Below are 14,823 nucleotides of genomic sequence, written 5' to 3'. Positions count from 1 at the left end.
TTGGAGCTCTATTTACCACTGCCCTAACCACACCTTTCCCCAGCCACCCAAGTAAGGCTCGTGTCTGCACACAGGGTATTTGTGGTCTTCTCCTACATGTTTCCATAGGTGTGAAGCAAACACCTTCTGAAGGGAACTCCTTAGTTCTCCCTTGGGTCACTCTCTGTGATGGAGGTAATCTCAGAACAGTGTTTTGGAAAGGAAAGGCACAAAAATCTGAAACACTCCAGGCTCTCTGGTGTCTTACAATAAAGTGATTCTAATTCACCCAGAAAAGTACAATGAGTATGATAAGTGCTTGATTTGCAAGTATCTCCTCACATTAGTGAAGGGACAAGGGAAGGAGAAGGAAGGGGAGGTACCATATTTCCAGGTAATCTTAACCTTTTGATTTACACTCTCTTGAGCCAAATATCTTATGGCAAATGCAGCAGCAACCTTTTACAATTCAGAGCCAAAGCTTTGCTTTCCAATCCCTGAGCATCCTGGGTGCTCACTGAGACTGCTGACAATCTCTCCCTTTGCTGTGTCTCTACAGCCAGCAGCTCTGATTCTGCCCAAAAAGACCCTCCATGCATGAGGCCTATCAGCCAGCTTCATGGGCTAAATGGCAACTTCAGCAATCTGGGCAGAGGGGCAGGTGGTGCGGAGAGTCACAGTATGCTTTGAAAGCCAGGCTGCTCCCCTTTGTGGAAGGGATGGGTGCTCAGGATTTATGCTGCTGTACATGAAAAATAAACATTTGGTCTCCACATGCTTTGCTAGTCAGTGTGTGCTACCCAGCTGATTCAAACACCCATCCATCAACCCTCCCTTGACTCATCACCACAACACTGAAGTACACGGGGGAGTGAGCACTCCCACATGTGGATGAGAGAAGGTTCCATTTGCCATGAGATGTTGAAATACCCCTTCGAGCCAGCTCCTAATAGAGGCAGTTGGATACAGCATTGCCTAGCTGCTGTAAACCATCACTTGCAGCTCTGACTAAATGTCCATTTTTAATCTTTCCCTGTGACACAGAGTATCTCCTTCAGTAGGCTCAGGACCCTGTGGGCCAGTGCAGGAGTTTGCTTTTGTGGGCCAGATGGGCTGTTCTCTGTGGCTGGATTTCAGAGCTGGTGGCTATCATGGGTGGCAGAGGAAAAGTCCCTTTTGGAAAAGTGGTGATGATGCTGTCTCACCCATCACCCTTCCCTTGGCTGCTTCTCTGGGTTTCCACTGGAGCACTCTATTAATATCCTTGTTTCCAAACAACAATGTCACTAATCATAATTTATTGAGACTTTAAGGACACATTTGAAAATGACACTGACTGCTGGTGTTTGAGCACCGAACAGGAATTTTAAAGAGAAAAGGAATAAAATGAATAATGCATTAAAAAGGAGATGGGTTTTACCAAGCTTGTGTTTATAGAAGATGATGAAGAGTGTGATGAAAGTTTATCTGCATGGTAAGATGGATAAACGAGTTGATTCTGTTGAAGGCCAGGTGGCCCAAAGTATTCATTCCTCTTTCCTGGGACTGGTCAGCTCTGAACCTGTGCTTTTGGGAGAGCAGTGAAATATGAAACACAGACAGTGGGATTGAGCACAGACTTAGCAGGTTTCCTGATGACACCAAGCTGTGTTTGGGTTGACACATTGGAGGGAGGGAATGCTATCCATATGGACCTTGACAGGCTTCTGAACCTTACAGAGTTCAGCAAGGCCAAGTGCAAAGTCCTGCACCCGGGTCTGGGCAATCCTGAGTACAAGTGCAGTCCGTGCAGAGAACGGGCAGTCCTGAGGAGAAAGTCTTGGAAATGTTCAACAAGCTCAACATGACCTGGGGATGTGCACCTGCAACCCAGAAAGCCAGCTGTAATGTGGGCTGTAAAAAGGCAGTGTGACCAGCAGGCCGAGGGAGAGGATTCTGCTTCTGTACTCCACTGTAGTGAGACCCCACCCGGAACCCACCACTCGTGCGGCTCTGGAGCTCCAACACTAAAAAGATATGGACCTTGTCCATGATGGAGCGAGTCCAGAGCAGGCCATGGAGATGGTCTGAGAGCTGGAGCACCTCTTCTATGAACACAGGCTTAGAGAACTGGGATTGCTCAGCCTGGAGAAGGGAAGGCTCCGTGGACACCTTACAGCACCTTTCAATATCTAGGGGAGGCCTGCAAGAGGGCTGGAGAGGGACGTTTTACAAGTGACAGGACAAGGGGAAATGGCTTTGAACTGAAAAGGGATAGATTTAGATTGGATGTTAAGAAGAAATTTTTTACTGTGAGGGTGGTGGGGCACTGGAACAAGTTGCCCAGAGAAGCTGCCCTATCCCTGAAAGTGTTCAAGGCTGGGCTGGATGGGGCTCTGAGCAACCTGGCCTAGTGAAAGATGTCCCTGCCCATGGCAGGGGGGTTGGAAGGAGATGAGCTGTAAGGTCCTTTCCAAACCAGCCTTTCTATGATTCTGTTCTATGAAATGGGAAGGTGGTCTCCAACAAACTGCTCCTGTCTTTGGATGGGTGTTATTCCTCTGACACAGTGGCAACATTTGTGCCTGGGTGCACAGCCCTGCCCTGGTCCTGTCTCCTCAAGGCCGCTGTGTGTGAACAGCTTTATGGGGGCCCACCTTGACACACAACTTGGAATGAAGTGGATTCACAGACATCTCCAGTGGCACTCCTTGAGGCTGGTGGGGAGTAGGTGCTCCCAGTATTTTCTAGATGCAGGTGATGGCTGGAAAGCTGCATAACACTAGAAAGACTAGGGAATGACTAGAACATTGTGCTCGGACCACCCTTCTTTTCCATGAAGCTGTGTCTCTAGCTGTGAAAACACAGCACACATATGTGTGGGACTATGCTGCCTAAACAAAAGAAGCAGTGTTATTTTGGGAGCAATGGAATGGCCACCTAGCCTCTATTGGATATGTAGAATGAGGAGAGTGGGGCATAGGTCTTGCCCTGTATCTGGCAGGCCCATGAGGATGCTGAGACACCCTAGAGGGTCTAAAATGGCTCAGGCAATTTGCTCCTGCCTAAGTTTCAAATCACTGTCTCCCTACTGACTATCTTGTTTCAGGTCCTGTTGGATAACAGAGAGAGGGCAAAAGCCAGAGAAGATATCTCTGACCAGAAACTTAAAATACTCTTGTGACAGGAGTATTAGAGTTCAGACAAGAGCTTGCCAAGTTTCATATCAACTAGTATCTTGTCTCCAGTGATAATGGATGATTCAGGAAAGTGTGACCCTTCCTTTGCCCCTAATCATCTATTGGCACTATTTCCAAAACTTTTTTCATCCCACAAAGGCTGTTCTGTATAAATATATTGAAGCAGATTCCCCAGAAACAGAGCTTAGAATTTCTCTACCCTCTATAACTATTCCCATCCAAATAAACATACTTGAAAAAAAAATTAAATGGTTACCCTGATTTAGCAAATAAATCAATCCAAACACATGATTCCAGAACTGATCTTACAGCAACTTCTTTGCTGTTTCGTGGTGCAGTTTAAGAAATGCATTTCTTCTGTCCTTGGAATGACAACACGTAGATCCCCTAAGAATCATGGAGCATCACCTCCTAAACTGCCTCTGGTAAAATTTTTCTGGAAACATTCCAGGGGCAAAGTGCTTGCCATGTGTTTCATGTCCCATGCAGCATGCGAGATGGAGTTATTTGTTTGTTGCTGCTTTGTCTTCGTTTGTGCAAACTGACGCCGCAGGGACTTTTTTTGAGGGCATTTTTCAGCCAAGAAGATTATTCTATATAAATACAGTTAAATAAATAGATTTATCATCAGAATAGCTTCAGCCTGTTCCATCTATCTATCTATCTATCTATCTATCTATCTATCTATCTATCTATCTATCTATCTATCTATCTATCTCTATCCATCTAATACTTGTCTGCCTTTGTATATAAAATAATTAAATTCCTATCACAGCCTGAAACAGACACGTTGGGTTTATCTTGTTTTGTGTCTACACTGAAACTGTGAGCAAGAACCGAGCTAATTAAATCAGGTAGATTTATCAGCCTCAGGTACACCTTGGAGTTACTGCCCACAGTGGATCATTCTGTTTCTTTGCCAAAGGACATTGCTTTTTTAGCTAAGGGACAGAGAGCTGTCTGGGACCCATAAACCTTTCAGTAACTAACCTTGATCTGAAGAGGGAAGTGGTTGAGAGTCTGAATGGCTAGTCCAGAGAGAAAACTCCCATCAGCTCTGAGAAACTCTTGGCTACTGTCACCTTTCCCAAGGATTTTGCAACACTGAATTCCCTTTATTTGTATGTTTTCACTGGTTATCACAAATTATTTTGGAAGTGTAAGATAGTTTTTGAGCTGTTGGGAAGCCAGCATGAAATTCATCAGAGAAATGAAAGATCTTTCAGTCCTGCTGTTGGTATAACTTCTATCAGAATCTGATGCAGATAAGGGTCCTGCTGGTATAAGCAAGCTTATTCCTCTGAATAAGCCACTTAGAAGAATGTTTGAAAACTGATCCATTGAAAGACAGTCCCAAAAGGACTGAGAATTAAACTCCAAATAAATACTCTTCTCCCAGTCTTGCATGTGCAGTCCCCTGCATGCCAGCCAAGAAATAGGAGAAAAGGAGAAAGCCAAAATAGGAGAAAAAAAAAGTTTGAACGAGAAGTCTTGCCTGACTTCTAATGAGCTGTGATAAAAAGCAAAATAGTAAAACTACACAAGCAGACCTATAAATTAAGAGTTTTTTCTTCTGAATGATTACATGTCCCTCCCATTAAAAAGGTTTTTAAACTTTCATACGTCCTCAGGGAATGGAGTCACTGCCTGTCAGTTGATGCACCCGAAGGTGTTTGACTTGCTCTTCACCATGAGGTGAAAAGGGTTACCTTAAACCTCAGAGGAAGAGGGAGTAACTTGCTAAGCTGCCATAATTATGTGTGGGTGTCTGTGGGCCCCCAGTGTGCTTAACAGCTTTGCTTTCATGGAAATCAGTGGGATTTTTCCACTTGAGTAAATGTCAGGTACCTAATAAAGATCTGGACTTAGGGAGTGCCCTAATCTGTCTGATTGCTAGCAAACAAGTGTTTTCCCAGCCATAATGGGAAAATAAATAGAGGGGGAACTGTGAGACACAGAAAATCTGGCAACAAATCTATATGAGTATCTCAGATGAAAGACAGTCCCTCGTTCTCTTTGGAAACAAGAACTATAGGAAGTTTCATGAGCATTTTGGGACCAATCAAGGTTGAGGCTGTCATCTCCTAGCTTGAGAGCTAGGAAATATGGGACAACCCAGGCCTCTGGCTCCAAAACAATGAAATAATTTTGATGCCCTTTTCTTTGCAGCAAGAACTGCAAGTGTAGAAAGAATTAGAAGAATGAGTGGCTGAATTCCAGCTCGTAAGAGGTGAAAGGTGAAAAGGAGAGAAAGGATAGTGGCTGTTGCAGGTCACCTGGTTTTCCCCACTACACCATGCATGCATATGGAGCTGTGTTTTAAGTCAGATGAATCACAGAAAATTGGAAAGTCTCAATTTGTTTGTACAAGTGCATGAATAAAATGAAAGATTAGGTTATTACAGACATCAGTCATGCTTTAAAAACCCACGGAACTGGCTGAAAATGAGACAGAGACAGTATGAATAGATACAGTGTTACTATAGTCTATTTCCTATTACTGTTGTTGCACTTATCAGACAGAGTCAAAACTGTTCCTTTGCCTTTGTTAGATAAATACATGACTGTGAAAAAACTCTTTTCTTAAGGACTTTTTTTTGAGATTTTTTTTCATTTTTCCTCTATTGAATTGTCAAAATTAATATGAAATAATTCCTTTAGATGGAAAAAAAAAAAAACCAAATAAAAAATCCCCATCAATAGAATAGGTTTTTGAAAAGATTGATTTACATTTTAACCTTTAAATGAAATTGATCTACAATTTACAGTTCAATATGGAAATGCATCTTAAATGAAAAGAAAAAAACTCAGAGCATATACTTTTGGCAACTATGACTTTCAAAGCAAAATTTGGTAGCCTTAACTTTATCTTTTCAACAGGCTAATTTGAGATGCATTTTTCTATTAAAAATGTAATACAACCCACTTAGCTATATTATTGTACAAAATTTTCAGTGATCTGTACCCCAATCCCTTTGAAAATTATGATGTGAGGGGCAAGGAGGCCCAGAAGATGCTTACTTTCTTGAGCTGGCTAGCAGGTGTGTTGTTTAGGCCAACTCCTCAGAGGGTACCTTAATCCTTTTTTTCGTAGACAGGACTGTGTCCTGCCCCCACCCCCTTCCATGAGTTTCAGGAGAAGGTATCTGGACACAAAGAGATGACAGCTCTTGTTATAATATCCACCCCCATGGATCCCCTGCAGGTAGAGCTGGGTTGGTGATCCCAGAGTAGATTAACTATTGCTGATGATGCTGAAGTACAGGAGATGCACATGGCTTATCTCGGTCATTCAGTTTGTGTCTGAGATGAGGCACCGGATAAGGATGCAGAATTTGTGCAGACAAAGCTGAGCAACTGAATCATTAATAACTGGAGAGGAGGAGCTGACATTTATTTGCTCCAATATCCATAAACAAAGACTTTCAGAAAATGGTTGTTTTCAAATGAGTCATTGAATGGGCATGGTGGTTGGGTCTGCAGCAAATCCTCTGTGAGACACCCAAGTTCTCAGTTAAGAACCTCTTTTTCAAGGGAGAAAGAGAAGTTTCAGATTCAACACAGTACTCCCCCATGTTGGCAGGGATTTTATTTCTCCCTGCTGTGATCAGTGACACACTGTGGGTCGGGGCTGGAACTGGCTCTCTGTTCCTAAGATTCATGGTCTCTGTAATATTTTTCGATTTAAAAGTGGAAATGTTTAAAACTTGAAATGTTGGGCAGTGCTATCTCCTGACACATTTCCTGTGGTGTTTACATGGCTGCATCAGTGGACATTTGTCATTTGGACTATTCCAGGATTCCACGTAGACTTTGTCATCCCACTTGCAAGATGGACACAATCTTGTCTTTAAACCAATTCCCCTCCATTTGTTCTTGATTTAATTTCTTTCCAGCTGAACAGCAGCCCACAGGGAGAAACAACAGGTAGCTGTGTTAGAAAGGACTCTCTCTCACTTTCTGTGTGATCCTTCCTCACATTGCCATTGCATTTGTAGCTCAACCTTCAAAACCAGTCAAACCATGAATAATGCACACGCAACCCTATGGCTTTTCATGGCTGTCCAGAGAGCACAGAAACAGATACTCAAGAGCCTGGGTCAGACCCAAGAGTGTTGGCCAAAAAAAAAAAAAAAGGCTTTGATTTACTCCCACTCTCTTTGTTCCAAGTTTCCCTCTGAAAACAGAGAGGTATATATGGTCTCTTGGCTTTGTGCAAAATATAAAAGCATTTTCATTTCTGCAAAGCCTCTGTTGTAGAACTAAAGAAAGGATGCTTTGTGAGCAATTGGTTAGTGCATGTTCTTTAAAAAAAACCTCAGCAAAAACTTGGCTTCCGTGAAATATAGGAGGACCAAGAGATCTGATCTGTTCAGCACAGGTGAGAGGGAGTGATCTAATCAGGAGGTCTTTTTTATTCCTTTTGAGACATCAGTCTGGCTCTTAAATGTCCTCTGGCTGGCAAGCTTAGGCAGGAAATGAACTGCCTAGGTTTTTGAGAAGAAGGCCAGCTCAGGGGCCAGCTGTGATGCCTCAAGGGCTTGTACTGGCAACCCTGATGAAGACAATCTACCCTTTGTGGAACAGGGCCACCATCAAATCTGTGTTTCTGCAGGGTCTGCTGGCTGGTAGAGCAAATACCCTAGCCATGTTTGGCAGCTGGTGACTGTAACACGCAGTGCTGGTCATCTTGCTTGTTTATTAGATTGATCCTTCTCCTTTAGGTCCTTTCTCTGCTGCAGCTCCTGCTGTCTCAGGAGGTTGGGCTCAAGTCATTAACATCCCTTGGGAGTGAAGTCCCTACTACAGTCAGAAGTGTGACTCAGCTTGTGTAAATACACCTGCCTGGGGTTTGTACAACCTTGTTCAAGGCTTGTGGCATTATCTGGAGAAACTTAAACTCAGGAGTGGCTGTAGAGCTAAAAGGATTTAGGAGAAAACCTCAGGTAGTTGAAATATGGAATATCTTGGTTGCATGTTTATAATCTCCACAGTGCCCAGGAGAGCTACGGTGAGACTTGCTGGGTCTGCCCAAGGAATCCACTGCCTCTCATTTGCCTGCCCTGTAACCCAGCATAAGCTTGTGTTTATAAAATATAGAGGACTTGAGTAAATCAAGTCACAGTTAGAGGGTGGGCTGCTTTTGTAGACATGAAATGTACAATAGTTCATTGTTCTTCTTTTTTGAGAACCTCTCTCTAGATTTTAGGAGACTGGTGCTCAGAGGCTACCCGAACAGACAGCATAATGAATAAAAGTGTTTTGGAAATTTCCCAAGGAAGGGTATTTTCTCTCATAAAATAGAAATGTATGAAAAGAGATAAACTCCAGAAACACACATGGATTTTGCTCAATATCTATTTCAAGATAAGTTTTTGGTAAAGCTAACGTTTTCTGGTTAGAAAATAATTTTTTAGATGTCCAATTTTTTTAAAATATAGCTTTTATTTTTATAATAAACATTACAAGATGAATATTGAAAGTACAGAAAATATGACACATTTTTTCCTTAGAAATGGTATATTTTAACTGCCCTGAAAACATACTTGAGAACCTTGTCTCAGAATTTGAGGGATAGGAAATCATCTTTTTTCTGATGCTATCCTGATCCAAAACAAAGAAAAAAAATATGGAATTACAAGAATTCTTCTACAGAAGAAACTTTCCAATGCCACTTCTTCCTTTAAAACACCAAAGATAAAAATGCCCTTTCTCAGTAGCCATGGAAACACCATTATTTAGTACTTAAATAACAAGCACTGATTCTTCCCTTACAGCAGAAGGGTGACATGCTCACTGGTCTAGGAGCTTATGGCTCTGTGGAACTCAAACTGGTTTATGAAATATGTGTCTCCCATCATTTAAGAAAAGCCCCAAATGAAGGAAGAGGTGTCTGTGATGCCAACCAAGGTGTCTCTGTACAGATCAGCTGTTTGCAGAGTATGTAGAATTTCTTTAAGAAAATTCAGAGTGTGAGGCAATGGATGCAAACTCTACAAGAGAGGAAAGAGTTACTCGATGACACAGGATTGGACTGGGTCCAAGAGGATTATCAGCAAGAAAAAGGGGCTTTGGTTTAGTTCTGCTATCTTTGTTCCAACTTTTTCTCTGTAAAAAAAAAAAAAAGAAAAATATACGGGCTCACGTCTATATGCAACATATAAAAGCATTTTCACGTCTGCAAAGTCCTCACTGCAGAATTAAATAATGAAGGCTTTGTGAGCAATTGGTTGGTACTTGTTCTTAAAAATAGCTGCATCACAGACAAATCAGCTTTTGTTCAGAAACTGGGCAGGCCACGTGACCAATTCAGCCAGGACAGGTGATGACAAGGACTGCGGCTCATTATTGTATTGTGAAACTTTGTGCAATATTGCCATGCTCTGGTCCTGGACCCCAGCAAGTTTCCAGCTAAGGAGAACCAGGTTTAGTCAGGTGCACTGGATATTTTTGTTCCCAGGACAGGAAGAGAGAGGACCAAATCACTGCTGGATTTAAGACCCATCCTTCCACAAAAAGCAGATTTGAGGAGTGAAGAGGTCTTCAATTCTTATACATCAACATTGTACCTTCCCTCTTATTTATACCACAATATATTTTAACAACATTATTGTCTTACAGCAAAATATATCTTATATGCCCTGTTTTGCCCATGTAGTTAATTCATTAACAGTCATCTTAAATTCTACAAAATGACAATTTAGCTCAGAGAGGAAGGGACAGTGTTAACTCATGCTCATGGGAAGCAGGATTTAGGAGGCTCCTCTTCCCATTTTGACACTACACAGGTGGGCTGGAGATTAATGAGCATCTGTCTTGTGACCACGTGAATCTGATCACTGTTTGGTGGGTGAGGTGTGTTCTGGCATCTGTCCTCATAGTTACTGAGCAGAAAAGATGATGCCTAGACAAATACTTGTTTTCCAAAAATACTTGTTTTCCAGTCCAGGGGTAGTTTAATAAGAATGAGCACAATCAGCAGGGTCTACACGGGGTGTCTCCCTTTCAGGTCCCTCTGTTGAGCTTGTAGCTTCTGCTCTCACTTGATACTTGGTGTTTGGCAGCAGTGAAGTCTGTGGCCACTAACAAACCTGCTGCACAGACCAGGATTTATGTTTCTCTCTGATGTTTCTTCCTCCTTGGACGCATGATTTATTTTGAGGAATTAACTGAATCCTGACTGATTGTGCAGTAATTCAAGGCTGAGATTTGATTCTTAGTCAGAGACTCCTTTTTCCATGCTAGACCTTTTTTCCAGGCTCTAACAGTGGTTGGATTAGTAGCACAGATGGATATAGGTGTATCCAAAAGTGTACATTAAGATTAGTGGCTGTGTAGACTATCATGACCACAAGAAGAAATTTAAGAATGACTGACCTAACACTTTTGTTGAATTTTGCCTGAGAGTGTGCCAGCAATTTTAAAATTTAAATTAGTAGAATTTAATTAATTAAAAATAGAAATTCATTGTGCTTGACAGTTTGAATTATTCTAGTGAAACGTGACCATTCCTAGATAAAGCATGAAGGTAGAGTATGTGAAATGTACTTTCATTGACCACTGAGTGCTGGCTGAGCTTCTTCATTGCTTTGTCTTGGGTGATGGGCTCTGTGAGAGGGCTGGGCAGCTTCATCAGTCCTGGATCCTGGATCCTACTCTTGAGAAGCTCCATGAGATGACATGCCAGCCTTCACCTCCTGTGCGTATGAGGCTGTGCAGGGTGGCAGGTCAGCCTGCCTGCAGAGCTCCTCTCTGCCAGCTGGTCCTTTGCTCTGGGTGCCCACTCTGCTTGACAGGAAGATGAATGAGAACATTTGCAAATTTTTGTCTTGTACAATGTACAATCTCATACAACCTGGCTTCCTTCCAGCCCTGATTTTGAAACTGGCATGTGACTGGCTCAGTTGAGTCTTCCCATGTCTTTCTAACATTCTTTTTCAATTTGGGCATATTGTTCTGCTTGGTGATAGTGGCCCTGATAATTGCATGAGTCAGCCATTTTGCGCAGTTTGGCAATATACTGGTCTATTGTTTTTTCAGCTCTTTGGACAATGTTCCTGTTTCTGTGGGTTGAAAAGCACTTCTAGGATTTTACAGAGTCTTTCCTGCTCTGGTCTTGTCCCCACCAAACACTGCAGATGGATATGGTGGGCCTTATCTCAGAGAACTGAAAACATGCCTGCTTGCACTTGGTTTTCTTTTGTTTTCACTATCAGCCTTTATAGTTCTATCTTGAAGGCAAAAGGGCACCCAGCTACTGACCATAGAATCTCACATTTCTGTCAGATGTGAGACAGTGCTGTGCCCTTGACCTTGCCCTTTTTCCTTCTCTTTCTTTCTATGACAATGTTAGTTTCTTGTCCTTGCAAGTCCTTTTTCCTCCCTCCACCACCTTCCATGATGCAGCAGAAAAGGCGGCTGCCCACAGAGAGGTGAAAGTGTTGCTCATGAGTGTTGGTGTCCTTAATTATCACAGAAGTGCTCCCTTGAACTGAGTGCTTCAGGGTTATTAATTCATGCTACCAAACTAGCTGTGAAGAAAGGATGGCTCACTGTTATTTTGCATTTGTTTGATTGGCACCTTGTTTGAAAGTAGGTTTTATCAAGTTTTATCTTGAGCTGAGTGACACAGCTAATTATACTTGTTTTCACAAGCACCAAGCTCCAGTCTGAAGTAGAGGGAGCATATAAAGCACCAGTGTCATAATTCTTACAGATAATGTTTGGTTTTGCAAAATGTTTGGGCACAGGGGTATGAAATGTGACTTCTGCTAGTAAAAATCACATCACAGGAAGACTATGTGAGCAGTCAACAATTTTTTGGTGCTTTTTACCCTTTATAATCCAGGGAAGAAGTGTAAGGGGCAGATCCTCTGGGACATGTCCCAGCACAGAGGGAAGAGCTGACTGATCATAGAATATTTTGCAGGAGATGCCATGTTCTTTTTCTTACTCTATGGAGCCTGGAGGATCTATGAGTCTGGAGTTATGTTGGCTGATGGAAGTGAGATCTAAGGGGTCCAGATCAAACATGTTCACAGAAACTAGAAGAATAATAAAGATGATTCTATGCAGGAAGTTAAATTCTTCTTGCACAGCCTGGTCAGGGGTCACCGAACAATCTGGGTTAGGAACTGCTTCTCTAGAAGATGACCCAGCTAAATATGCCTGCTCCAGTAGGCCACATCTACTAATGAAAAATATGTAAATTTACAGATATAGCTTAACATCATAAGGCTACAGTTTTTCTGTGCCTGCATGCCAGGTCATCTGGTGGCAGGTGCTAACCAGTAAGAAAGATAATTTTCAGTCAATGCATGGATGACTCATCAGCACAGCAGGTCAGAGAGCTAAGGGCTGTAGATGGGCTTCAAGAAGAGCTGAGATAATTTTATGACCTGTGAAAGCATTTCCCTGGCTGTTCCTGTATAATCAGTAAGAGAAGGGTAATCAAAGCTCATTCCTTGGGGCACCAGATAATGATACCAATTAGCACATAGACAAGGCTTTGCTGAAAGCATTGCACCCAGGCATGTGATAATTAATTAGCTGATTGTTTGGGGAAAGGTATGCCCTTTGCTTTTCCTTCTCTTCCAAGATTGTGCAATGGGAAGAAAGGAGGATTTTATGCTTGCTTGTAAAATAGATGCCACATCTAAAATAGATGTGGATTTAGTCCAGCATGGCAAATTTGGGCAGTTTCTCCAGGAATGTGAATTTGTGCTGAGGTTTAAAAAGATCTCTTGAACTGCGGCTCCAAGCTGGATGTCAGTGCGTTGGGAGACAAAGGTAGGGCTATTAGATTTTTTGGTCTGTTTGTCCTCTTAAAAAAGGACTGGTGCCAAAACCAGATGTGTCCATCCCTGTGTACTCAGGCTGTAGCCAGGGATACTCAGCCACAGTTCTGAGCTTCTGGGGACAGAGGTTTGCATGGGAAACAGTTACTGCAAGTTTCTATGGCACAAGAGCATTGCCACTCAGCGAAACAGGCGGTGGTACAGGCTTTTGGCACCACCTCAGGAAACTTTGCAGATCAAAGATCACTGCCTCAGATGGGCTGTGGGGCTGGCTGTCTTTCCCAAGCAGAGCTCTCTGCAAGGAACCCAGATTTGATGAAATCCAATGCCCTGACATTACAGCGACCGCTTTGGCTCCATGGGGCTCAACTCAGACAGAGGTACTGGAGTCTGGCAGTGACCAAGTGTTTTCTCTTGTTGGCTTTCTATTTCTAGGAGACTGCTGGATAGGATCCCAAGTGATATATCTGGCTTCTTGTCCAGGCTGGTTTGTGTGTGTGCGTGTGAATGTGACTAGGCAGAAAATATCCCTCCATTGTTATATGGGAGAGAAGCAAAGATACAACAGTTTAAAAGAGCAATGTGAGGCAGAGTTTAATATTATTTTAGCTCTGTACAAACCTCTTCCTGGCTAGGCCATCATAGTACTCAACATTCTGCCCAACCAAGTGACAGCCAAGTTTTGCAGCTGCATTCAGGGTTTCCCACTGCCTTCTCTGCCTTGTGCTAGCAGAGAAAAGAGAACCTCTGTTGTACTGGAAGCGTGTGACATACAGGTTGGCTGGCTCTACAGGGGGCAGAGGAAAGAGAACAAGTTGTTCCTTGTAATTTCAGAGGTCCTGCATAAAAGCTACTGTGTGGGAAGGGTTTTTGATTATCAGACCTCTGGTCAGGTTTTGAGGAGCTGTTGGGTGGTCATCATTTCTGTGGAGGGTGGGTAGTGGGAAGTCCCCTTCTCTAGTCCTACAGAGGAGTCATGGAAATGGTCACCTCTGGGCCAGGTCTTTTCAAATTAGACAATGCCAGTGTTTTGTGAGCAGAGTTGGAAGCAAGGAAATAGCCTAGCCATCAGCTCCTTTAAGAGGGTGATTTTTATGTCTTATGAGATATAAACATGTGATGAAGCAGGACTTCCTTTCATATGCTTTAGGCTTCTGTCCAGCCCCCTGCTTTTGGGTTTGACTTGGTACCCAAACCTGCCATTTCTGCTCCTTGGAGCAAGGTTCAGTCCATAGATCTCCGAGCAGAACTGTGGTGATCTGCTCCAACATTGTCCCACCAATACAAAGCCAAGCTGTCTGCTGCCCAGTAGTGGTTCCACGAATATGAACTGCTCCTGCAGTCACCTGAGTCTATAACCATATCCATCACAAGCAGTCATAAACAGTGTCTACAAGGATATGTCAGTGCCTGTAGGGCTGACTTTTATAGAGCTCAAATTATCACATGACAGGATAGTTGTTCTCAAAGCCCAAGTCATGTGCTTAATGGGCCCTATTTTTAAATGAAGGAGGCAGAAGTGGCAGTGTTACTGGAAAGGAAGATAACTACTACTTTTGCTTGACACTGAGGGCATTAGGCAAAGTCTCTTCTTTCTAAGGTGGCACTCCATCCTCAAGCAGAAGAGAGTCCACTTTGCTTCTGCCATTATAAAGACAGAGAAAAACACATGCATGGTGGAAGACTAAACATAAACCATTGCATTTTTGATTTGCAGAACTTGTTAAGAAGCTGGTAATATGTCAAAAGCTGGAAGCTGAAATCTTCTCAGATGTCTTCCCAAAGTGCTGAGTAACATATTTTAGAGTTGTGCATTTGGGCATGTGCGAGTTATTGTGTGTGGCAGAAATAAACCACCTTACCTTCCC

Source organism: Molothrus aeneus, chromosome 7 (assembly GCF_037042795.1).
Source record: "Molothrus aeneus isolate 106 chromosome 7, BPBGC_Maene_1.0, whole genome shotgun sequence".
Taxonomy (NCBI): Eukaryota; Metazoa; Chordata; class Aves; order Passeriformes; family Icteridae; genus Molothrus; species Molothrus aeneus.
The sequence above is the reverse complement of the archived record's forward strand: the minus strand, read 5'-3'. Positions refer to the sequence as shown.